Raw genomic sequence first — 11317 nt, 5'->3', positions numbered from 1 at the left:
CCGGGTGACGTTCCTCTCCTCGCATCTTCCCGCGCCCCACGCGGGGTCCTCCTCCCCCGAGGCTGCCCACCAGCCCAGGGCCCCACGGCTCATTGCTTCTGCACCCACCCGAGTCTTCTGCCCTAATATCCGGGCCGGCCTACGCTTCTCTTAGCCTTTCCTAGATGTCAAATTAGTAGGAGCGCCCTGGTTACGTGGCACTCGCTGCGGGAACCGCCACACCTAGCCCAGTTCCACACTCCTCACTATTCTCGGTGCCGGCCTCCAACGTGCAGCTTTCTATAGAGGACGGTGGTCTTACAGGGTCAAATGCGATCGTTTCAAACAAACCTCTGAAATGGGACTTCAGAAGTAACAAAATCCTCAAGACTTGTTTTAGATATTATTTGTTTGCCTAGAATCATCCCCAGACCAGAAACATTTAAAGCCTTTCCATTTTGGATGTTTTGTGGTGTACCTATCTTAGACTGGCCTCTTAACTTGGTTGGCTTTTGACATTGGGTGTTTAGGCGCGGGAAAGAGTGGAAAACGGGAAAGGATGGTTGTTGGTTGGGCTTGAAAGTAGTTTTACATCTTATACAGACAAAGTTGAGCTGCTTAGTTATCAGAAGTGTGACTAAGAGCGTGCTAACCATGTACCAAGCAGTATTCTAAATACATATATGTCCACGTATTAAACCTGTATTTTGTGAAGAGCTACAGAACAGTATCTATGAAATGTGGGAACAAGAAATGAATCTACCAAAACAATCCGTGGCAAAGTGGGCAAACCTACTTTGAGTTCACTAACACCACATTATGTCGCGAGTTAGTAAAGCTTTTGTCCATGCTGTTCTTCCTGTCTAGTTAACTTCCTCCATTCTATCACTGTAAACGCCTACTCATACTTCTAAAACCTGTTCAGGCCTGACCTCTCAGAAGTCTTCCTCCAACACCTCCTCTTACAGAATTCATTACCCCTGGCTTCATGCTACTGTAGCTCATACATGCTTCTCTTGTGTGACCAGGATGCCTCCTACACAGTTTGGGGTACAAACGTTGTGCCTCCCTGTTCATCCCTAGAGTGCAAATGCTTGAGCCCTCATAAACCAGTAATAGAAATCCCAGAAGTCCAAACTATCCTACCTCCAGAAGCCTCTCCTTTACAAATTCAGGATTTTCTGTGCTTAAGAGGTGCCCAAAAGGGAGTGTAGTGACTCAGTCTAATGGCCCAGGCAGAAGGGTAAATGTGGCCAAACTGGCCATGTGTCCCTGATGCCTGGAAGGTACTTGGCTTATTTTCCGGGATGGGCCACCCACACACCCCAGAGCTCTCTAACAGGAAGTGCTCCTAGCCAAATTCCCAGTTAGATGATGCAGTGAGGATTAATGGATTACAGCTATAAGATGCCTAGGCAGTAGCTTCTGCATGTGAGGTGGCTCAGGAGCAAGGCAGCAAAGCTGTTTAACACAAGTAAACAGTAACCATTGTCACCATGGGGAACCTGAACAGCAGGGTCAGTGCAGTGTCAGAATCTGGGCCCGAGTAGGGCCTTTCCAGCCTGTCTCAGTGTCACCTCCATCCCGTGGACCGCAGGCTCTGCCACGTTAGTCCCCTGGTGTAGATTCCAAAGTAATGAGCTCTTTGCACCATCAAGAGGGCTACTCAGGACCCTGGCTTCACCACTCTGAGGATTTAGAGCCGTCCCTGTTCTAACCTCACTAGTGACTATCTCCCATTAAAAAAAAAAAAAAAAAAGATTAAAATCACAGGCGATTTCCTGATTTCTTGACAAACAACGGGAGCTACTTACTTGACCCCGTATCCAATGAGGATGGAGGGGCTCCACAATTCCAAGTTGTTTCTTCTGTCTCAGCCTACACAGATTTAGTCTCACTACAGTATATCACTGGCAAGCACCCTCCTGGTTAAGAAACCCTACCACACACGCATTACACTGGATTTTAATGTTTGTTTTTTTTTTAATTCCTACCTCCTTGCAGAGTCTTCAGCTTCTCGATGGCAAGATTATGTCTTTTATCTTTATACCCCTAGCACATTTCCTAACACGGTCGTAGTGACGGCCATCATGACCAGTAATAATAATAGTGCCGACTCTGACCCAGGCAGTGCGCTGAACATGTTATAGGAATGATCTCACAAGGTCGGTACCAGTGTCCTCATTTTTACAAATGAGAAATCGGAGACTTAGTTCAAGAAACTTTCCCCCAAATTACACAGTTAATACGTGGCAGAATTGTGCTTGATACCTGTTTCGTGCAATGTAACCATGCCCTACTTACTGAAAATCAAAATCTGTAAAACCAGCCAATGAACAGTGAACATTTCCATTATCCGTTAGAGGAAAATGCCCTTTATCCACTCCAAGTTCCAATGAGGAGGGCTATTTCCCGGCCTCTCCCAGAGGTGTAACCATTTCACCACTGACGGAAAGTAAATTTGGCCAGGGTACTCTAGCATGCTGGGCTTAGCATTGCCACCTTTTTCCTCTTGGGAGGTCCCCGTCTGCTCTGAGCCCAGTGCTGCTCGCAAGCGGATGGAGACAGCTCTTGATTCTGGAGTTCAGTATTAGTCCAGCACACCTGTCCACCAAACCTAAAGTCCCTCCCTCCAACCTAACCACCTGTTTGTCTCACTCTTTGTTTTCCTCTTCAACTTTCCAGAAGTAGTGAAGAGGCAAGCTATTTTCTGAGCTCCCTTAGAGACCTCTCCTGCACTCCCAAATCATCAAGGGGTGGATTAAAGCTTTTTACTTTAAACAGCCCACAGAATTAAAGGCTGATTGGAGAAGCCAGGACAGGGAGTGATGAGAAAGAAGTGAAAACCAGAAACTTCATGCTAAAAGCCAACTGAAGATCATTGAGAATTAAAGAGAAAGCACTTGGCTAATTGAAACGTAGGTAAATGACAAATAGTAGTTTACAACTTGCTTGACCTTCTCAAGTGTTTAAGCACTCCTACTTATGTGAAATGAAGCGTACTGGTACCCACGGGCATGCCAAACCCTTCAGATGATAAGGGCCTGGCCTTTGTAGGGGGCCTCTGCTGGCCCAGAGGAAAGGGGGCCGCCCTTCCAGGCCCCTCTTCAGACTTTACTAAGTTTCCACACACAGGCTGTAAATTCAGAGAGACTGCTGAAGACCCGCTTCATTCTCACTCATCAAGCTATCTGCTTACTGTCTCCATCTGGGTGTCTCACAGGCCTTTCAAACAAAGCATGAGCAAAACAGGTCCCTTGATTTCCCTCCAAAAATCTGTTCCTTTCCCAGCCTTCTCATCTAGTAAATGGAACGAGCATCCCCCTGAGAGATTCCTCTCATTTCCTCATACCCCACATTCAATCCACCAGCAAGAAGAAGTTGTCTCTACTTCTAAAATAGGTCCTGGGAGCACCTGGGGGACTCAGTCTGTTAAGCATCTGACTTGATCTCAGCTCAGGTAATGATCTCATGGTTCATGGGTTCAAGCCCTGCATCAGGCTCTGTGCTGACAGCGTGGAGGCTGCTTAGGATTCTGTCTCCCTCTTTCTCTGCCCCTCCCCTGCTTGTGCTCGCTCGCTGTCTCAAAATAAATAAAAAACCATTTAAAAAAAAATAAACAAAATAGATCCTGAATCTGTTCACCTCCTTCTATCTCCTTGTCATAGTAACCACCTCGTCAGAGTAGGTGTTATGTCTCACCTGGACTCTTCAAAGAGACTTCTAATTTAATAGCCCCCCTGCTTCCATTCTTGCCAAATTTCAAATTCACAATTAAAATAAATCATTTCATTCCCATTTAACATTATCTAATGGCTTCAAATGCCCTTAGAATAAAGTCCAAAGTCCCTATCTCTGAATTACAGTTCTGTGTGATCTAACTCCTGCCTTCTTTGTGACTTCATCCCTTGGCTTTCTCTACCTCACATGCCGTGCCCAACCAAACATGTTTCTACCTCAAGACCTTTGTACAGTACTTGTTGCTCTTCTTGGATCACTCATTCTTCAGATCTTCTGGTTACTTAGAGGAAATGCCACTTCCTCGAGGGAGACCTTCCTGCCCATCCATCTAAAGTAGGTAGACCTCTCCCTCCCCTTGCCCTGGTCACTCTGTCTCAGTGTCTTTTTTTTTTTTTTTTTTAGCCTTTTTCATAGCACTTATCACTATCTAAACTTAACTTGATTTTCTGATTGTTTACTCATTATCTGTATTCCTCAACTAAAATGTAAGCTCCAGGGCAGGAATCTTACTTGTTTTGCTCACTGTATTCCCAAGGTCTAAACTAGTGCCTGGGGGCACCTGGGTGATTCAGTCGGTTAAGTATCTGACTTTTGATTTTGGCTCAGGTCATGATCTCACAGTTCATGGGATGGAGCCCTGCATCCAGCTCTGCACTGTCAGCACGGAGCCTGCTTGAGATTCTCTCTCTCTCTCTCTCTCTCTCTCTGTCACTCAAAATAATTATAATATAAAAACTAATACAAAACAAAAACACTTAAAATAGTGCCTGGCCATAGAACACACTGTGATATGAATGAAGCATTAGTTCAATGAAATTATGAGAATGAAAAGATAAAAACAAATCTAGAGATAGACATAGTTTGGCTCAAAAACACAGATTTCTGATCTTGTCATAGTTTCATCTTTGAAAGTCAGCCTCATTGCACACTCACACATTCCTCCCAAATGGCCTGAGTAGCTTCAAAGGGTCTTCTATGCCTTGTCTTTGGCCTGATTCTGAGAGACAGAGTTCATCCTACTTTCTGCTCACATCCTGTGGCCTTGAGTTCATTCACAGCCAAAGACAAGAATCAGTCTTTAACTCACCAAGAACTCTTCAACCCACAACACCTCTCCTCCCCAAAGGATTGCCAGGTCCATTGGAGCCTGACAGGGACTGAGATTCCAACCTGTATCCCGTTAGCTCCTAGATTAGGGGACATCCTCTCAGGCCCAGCTCCCTCCATTGTCAAGTTAATTCAAGAAGTTTGGTGATGCTATTCAGGGCAGAGAGCTGGTTGGAAATTGGGGGTGAAGGTGCTCTTTCAGTAACCTAAGACTTGAGTATTACTAAGAAGTTGGGTCAACATTATGTGGACTAGAGGAATACAAATTGTTGCAAAATTTTTTTTTAGAGAGAAAGAGACTGTGAGTGAGGAGAGGGGCAGAGAGAGAGAGAGAGAGAGAGAGAGAGAGAGAGAGAGAGAATCTCAAGCAGGCTCCACACTCAGCATGGAGCCCAATCAGGGCTCGATCCCACGCCCCTGGGCCAAAAACCAAGAGTCAGGCACTCAAGCATCTGAGCCACCCAGGCGCCCCAAATACAAACTTATTTGACTAGATGAAGGTCTTTAAAACAAGAAATAGGTCACAGCTGTGGAATGGAAGACCCTCTGTTTCCCACCTCCCATGCCTTGAAAACTGTGCCATGAAAAGTCTGTGGACACTGAGACCTGCCCCTCCACCCACAGGCAGGTCTGTGGGGCTGCTACGAATGTGGCATCTCAAGGGTAGAGAAATGCCTTACTTGCAGCAGCAGCAGGAATGTCTTCCTTTGTGAACTACACCAATTTGAGAAGGTTCCTGTGGAAAATGATGCAGACTTTTCACGTGAAATATCCTGGAGATTACATTCCACTAAATGTAATAGAAAATCCAAAACAATATCAAGGATAAATGAGATAGGACCGTTTTTCTCTTGTGAGAGGCAGTTCAGAGCTCATCCGGCAGCTCCACAGTGATCAGGGATCTGTGTTCTTTCCAGCTTTCTGTCCTATCATGCCTAGGGTGTGCCTTTATCTTCATGACCCAGTATGGCCGGCTGCTAGAGCTCGGACAGCCTGTTCTGGGAAGCAGGATGGAGGACTGGCTGGAAAAAGAAGAGGACACAAGGTATGTATGAGTCTTTTAAGGCGGCTGCCACAAAGCACATCTGCTTACATCTGGGTAAGAAGCTAGCCCCGTGGCCACAGTTAATTGCAATGGAAGTTGGGAAGTATCACAGATGTGTGTGTGTGTGTGTGTGTGTGTGTGTGTGTGTGTGTGTGTGTGAATACAGAGAGAAAGAAATTTATTTTTAAGGAATTGGCTCAGGTGATTGTGGGGGGGGGGGCTGGTGAATCTGAAATGCTTAGGGCAGGCCAGCAGGCTGGAAACCCAGGCAATATTTTTATATTACAGTCCTGAGGCAGAATTTCTTCTCCAGGAAACCTCAGATTTTGCTCCCAAGGCCTTCAGTTTCTTAGAGGAGGCCCATCTACATCACTGAGGGTAATCTCCTTCACTTAAAGTGATTACAGATGTTGGGGTGGCCGGCTGCCTCAGTCAGTAGGGCACACAACCCTTGATCTTGGGGTTGTGAGCTTGAGCCCCACATTGGGTGTAGAGACTGCTTAAAAGGTATATTTAAAAAAATGATTGTAGATGTTAATCACATTTACAAAATATCTCCACAGCAACATCTAGATTAGTGTTTGAACAAATAATTAAGCATGGTGGCCTAGACAGGTTGACACATAAAATTAACTATTATAGTCATGAATTCAAATTTTTAAAAAAAGGTGATGGCAGAACCAGCACCTATCTGTGCATTGGGTTTGGTCTGAGCCTGCCAATTTGTTTGTCCTTCCTCTCTACATGCTGGAGTGGGAAGCTTGGTCCTCTAGAGACCTACAGTATGGAAATACACTAACCACATACCCTCCATACAGCTGGAATCATACATGCATAGTAACAAGAAGCCTGCAGTGAACACGCCAAAGTCCCACCCTTTCTGGGAGACTATACTTCGATAAAAGCTAATCGTGTGTGTGTGTGTGTGTGTGTGTGTGTGTGTGTGTGTACCACTGTGTTGATGAGATGCTGTATTGTAAACAATATGATTTTCTCTCTGAGCGCTTTCTAGCCCATTAAACTATTTTCACTATAAAATCCAAGCTTCTGGTGCTAGGTAGTCATTTAGAGAGTTGCAGGAGGGAGGGGTGAGTGGGAAAGGTTGGGAGTTGGGGCTAACAAAAGCCCATGGCTTTTCTGTCTATAATTACCCATCATTCACACAGTAGCTTGGAGACAGACACTCCCCAGACAACTCTTTTTACCTTTGTTTTTCTGTTTCAAACTTAACTTTGATACAGTCAGCCTAGAAAACGGAGGCATGCTACAAAGTCATTTTGTCACTGACTTGTAAAGTATATCTTATATCTTCCAAATATTTATTTTCTGATTCTTATATGTATTGCAATGTTTTTCCTAATTTTAAAACACCGATCATGATGCCTTTCACTGTAATTCTGTACATGCATGCACCTTTTCTCAGTCTATTTTGACAAGACAAACATTAGAAATGGGGCTAAAATGGGTCCATTAAAAGCATTGACATACAAATTATACCACTTAGATATCCATTATGTTAGCAAAAGTCAAGAAGATAGAACTAAAATTATTTTGGGTAAATACACATATTTTCTAGGTTTCTTGATTCCTGTAGTAATAGTCTTATATAACCACTGTACAAAAATAAAAGCAATTATGATTAAGTGGATCTTTGTTAGCTTTATGGGAAGCCAATTTGGTTTATCTGGTATAAGTTCTATTCCCTGTTGTTTCATTTTCAAATGTAAGTCATTTCTATTGTGATTTTGTTTCTCAGGCAGAGTTGTTAGAAGGAGTCATTGCAGAAGAAACCAGGAGAAGAAGGGAGATCCATATTGTGGTGGCCATTTCTTTGATCTTTGGAAAAATAGCTCTCCATACTTAAAAATCAGAGAATGCTGATGGAAGGGTAGGCAGGCTGACTTTGTATAATACACCTGAGTTTCACCCTTATTTGAATGGATGTTTATCCCTGTTAGACTCATTCTTTTCTTCAAAGAAAATTTTCTTTAATGTTTATTTATTTTAGAGACAGAGAGAGCACAAGCAGGGGAGAGGCAGAGAAAGCTGGAGACAGAATCTGAAGCAGGCTACAGGCTGTGAGCTGTCAGCACAGAGCCCGACGCGGGGCTCGAACCCACAAACCATGAGATTATGACCTGAGCCTAAGTCAGACACTTAACCAACTGAGCCACCCAGGTGCCCCAGAATCATTCTTTTCAATGGCAGGAACCATAATTTTAATGAGTTTGCCAACCCATGGGAGGCATTGTCTGAAATTGTTCTTTAGTGACATCTGTTTTGGATCAAATACAAACAGATTTTTCCTTATGCAGAATTCTGCACTCCAGTCACAGTATTACACTATTTTACCTTTTTTTTTTTTTTTAAGAGAGAGAGAGAGAGATCACAAGCAGGGGAAAGGAGCAGAGGGAGAGGGAGGGAGAATCTCAAGCAGGCTCCATGCTCAGTGCAGAGCCCAAAGTGGGGCTCAGTCCCATGATCCTGAGATCATGACCTGAGCTGAAATCAAGAGTTGGGCAATCCACCAACTGAGAGACCCAGGTGCCTTGTTTTACTTTTAAGAAAGATTAAATGTCTATTAGCTGATAGATTTTATATGGAACACATTAAGAACATGAATTTTCTTGCATTTCTTGCTCTTTTCCACACTGCTTAGAGTTTATTTTATCTATTTTGAGAGACAGAGAGAGAGAGCGAGAGAGAGAGCACATGAGCATGAGTGGGGGAAGGGGCAGAGACAAAGAGAAAGAGAGAGAGAGAGAGAAAGAGAAAATCCTAAGCTGACAGCACAGAGCCCAACATGGGGCTCTATCTCCCAAACCATGGGATCATGCCCTGAGCCAAAACCAAGAGTCACATTTAACTGACCGAGCCACCCAGGCTCCCCTCCTTTCTACACTTCTTAAGCATTCACAACCACGACCTGTCTTCAGTAATGGCTGATGACAAAAACTGTCATGCTCTTACCTATGGTCAGGGCTGGCTACATAATTTGCTGGGTTCAATGCAAAATGAAAATGTGGGACTTCTGTTCAAAAAGCAGGGAAAAAAGGTACAGTTAAAGGTACTAATGTAATAGGGGTCATAGTGATATAGGAGCAATGACATGAACTTAAATATTATAATATTTTCAGTGTCAGAATTTTATGTAATACAATAAATAATAATAGTTCATTAATGTGATATCTTGATTGATTATGAAATTTTCTCTGGCTTACTTGTCTGCACATTCACCAATATTTACCCTGTCATTTTATTTTCATTTTCAGTAGATGAGAAATTCACTTCATGCAGTTTCTTTTTCACTAGATAGGACTGAAAGCAACATGAGTCACTCTTGGCAAATGCAAGATCTCAAACAGATTTTGATCATTTTCATTTTGGAGAAGATCTCTCTGTTGATGCAACTATTAAGAATGTTTTATAGGCTGTGACAATGCTAAGATAACTTTCTAATAAATTATTTTGAAATATAACTTTTAGTACTTCTAGAGTGTTGGTGCTTGTGGAACAGTTTCTCTAAACAGATTTAATTCCTGATACAAATTAGTGTTATGTAAGTCTGAATTTATGTATAAATTTATACAGTGGTATTTTAATGTTTCCTCACACGTGAGGAAATGTTTCCTGAAACTTGGAGAAGTTGTACACGCAACTAAAGGGGCTTCATGATTTGAGTATAATCCAAAGGACCCTTTTGTGCAAGTGGGAGATGAAGGAAGGAGAGAGGTTTCTAACTGTGTCTATAACTTTTAATTAAATACTGTCTCCTTTAATAGGCAAATCAGGGTGCTATAGCTCCATCAAGTAGCAGAAGTAGTTGCCTTGGGGTCTTTCTTGTTTCACTTACTCTAAGTTTGAAGGGTGTTTTGAGGAGTGCCTGGGTGGCTCAACTGGTTAAGCATCTGACTCTTGATTCCTGAGCAGGTCATGATCTCATGGTGGGTGAGGTTGAGCCCTGTGTCACAAGCAGTGTGGGGCCTGCTTGGGATTCTCTCTCTTCTTCTCTCTCTCTGACCCTCCCCCTTCTCCTGCTCTCTCTCAAAATAAATAAATAAACTAAAAAAAAAAAAAAAAAAGAGTTTGAAGTCTATGGTAATGAAGACAGACCTTGTCAAACCATGAAAATGAAAGGTAGGCCTGGATATTGTAAGGCAAGTCACAAGGAATGCTCAATCTGCAGACAGCCATGCCCTTGTGAATCCCTAACTAACCAGTTTTAAGGTCTGGCCATATTCCTAAATGCCTTTTCATCCTGACGATAAGTCTACACGTTATGAACAAGTACAGTTTATTAGCATGCATGCCAAAAATGGCACAGTCAGATGCTTATTCAGTTCTGACATATCCTCATGCTATCAGCGGCTTCTGCATCTAAATTACCACACCCTGATAAAGATGCAATCCAGGGAATGCAAATAAAATTCATCTGACTTAAAAGCTTGTGTCCCTCTTATATAAAATAACAACAACAAAATTTAATAACTTGACAATCTGGAAAGTTGTTCTGAGAAGAGAAAAACATGAAAGCATATAAAATCATGATTGTGGATAGGGTGAACTGATGTGTTCTATACATTCTGGAATCCTAGATTGGAAAAACAAAACTCTTGGAGAATGAAAGAGGGAGTTTTATAAAAGACAAAAGTGTAATAAGCTTAGAGAATACAAGATCACCAAAGATAAGATATTACTGAGATCGTGAACAAGAGGCTCAAAATGGATTTAGGTACATTTATAATAGATTAATAAATTATTTAGAAAAATCAAGAATTTTGAGGTCTCGTCCATCTCCAAGTTTCTGAGCCTGATCTCATGGGAGGCACTCACCCACTAACAAATTTTACTCTCGGAATCGTAGACCCTGGAGTATGGGAGAGATGAAAGGGAATCAATCCATTCCTCTTTAACTGCCCCTCACCGATTGCTGTCCTCCTGAATTGCATGATTACTCTGAAATCTTAAGTTTGCTTTTGTGTCTTAAAAAGCAAAGTCATGGAAAGAGACTCCAACAGACAATTTTAGATGGGAAAGGAGAAAGATGAATTGGAAATACAATCTGGCCATGATGATCAGTGGGAACGGGAAATGGAATACTGAACTAGTGTCTACCCTTTTCAGTCCTTAGCATGGGCCACATTTGCACTGAAAAGGACTTATTCTCACCATTTCATAAGCACAGAATTCAAAGAATATTACAGAGTAACAGATTAAGTTATTTCCAATTTATTGGACTACATACTTCCTCTGGCATGGGTTTTTGTTTTTTCTTTAACTATCAAAGATTTTTATCTAATCCACATGTCAAAAAATCATGGAGTTAGCTATAGCAGGCCACAGAGTAATAGGTCTAGAGGTCAAGAAGCAAGAAATCTTAAAGTGCTGACTTTTTTCTTTTATAAAACCTGATTAAAAAACATGTAGGTGGGATTATAATGATTT

Source organism: Lynx rufus, unplaced genomic scaffold, assembly GCF_022079265.1.
Source record: "Lynx rufus isolate CCGP_SWC_20201006 ecotype Redwood Valley unplaced genomic scaffold, mLynRuf1.p SCAF_3, whole genome shotgun sequence".
Lineage (NCBI taxonomy): Eukaryota > Metazoa > Chordata > Mammalia > Carnivora > Felidae > Lynx > Lynx rufus.
The sequence above is the reverse complement of the archived record's forward strand: the minus strand, read 5'-3'. Positions refer to the sequence as shown.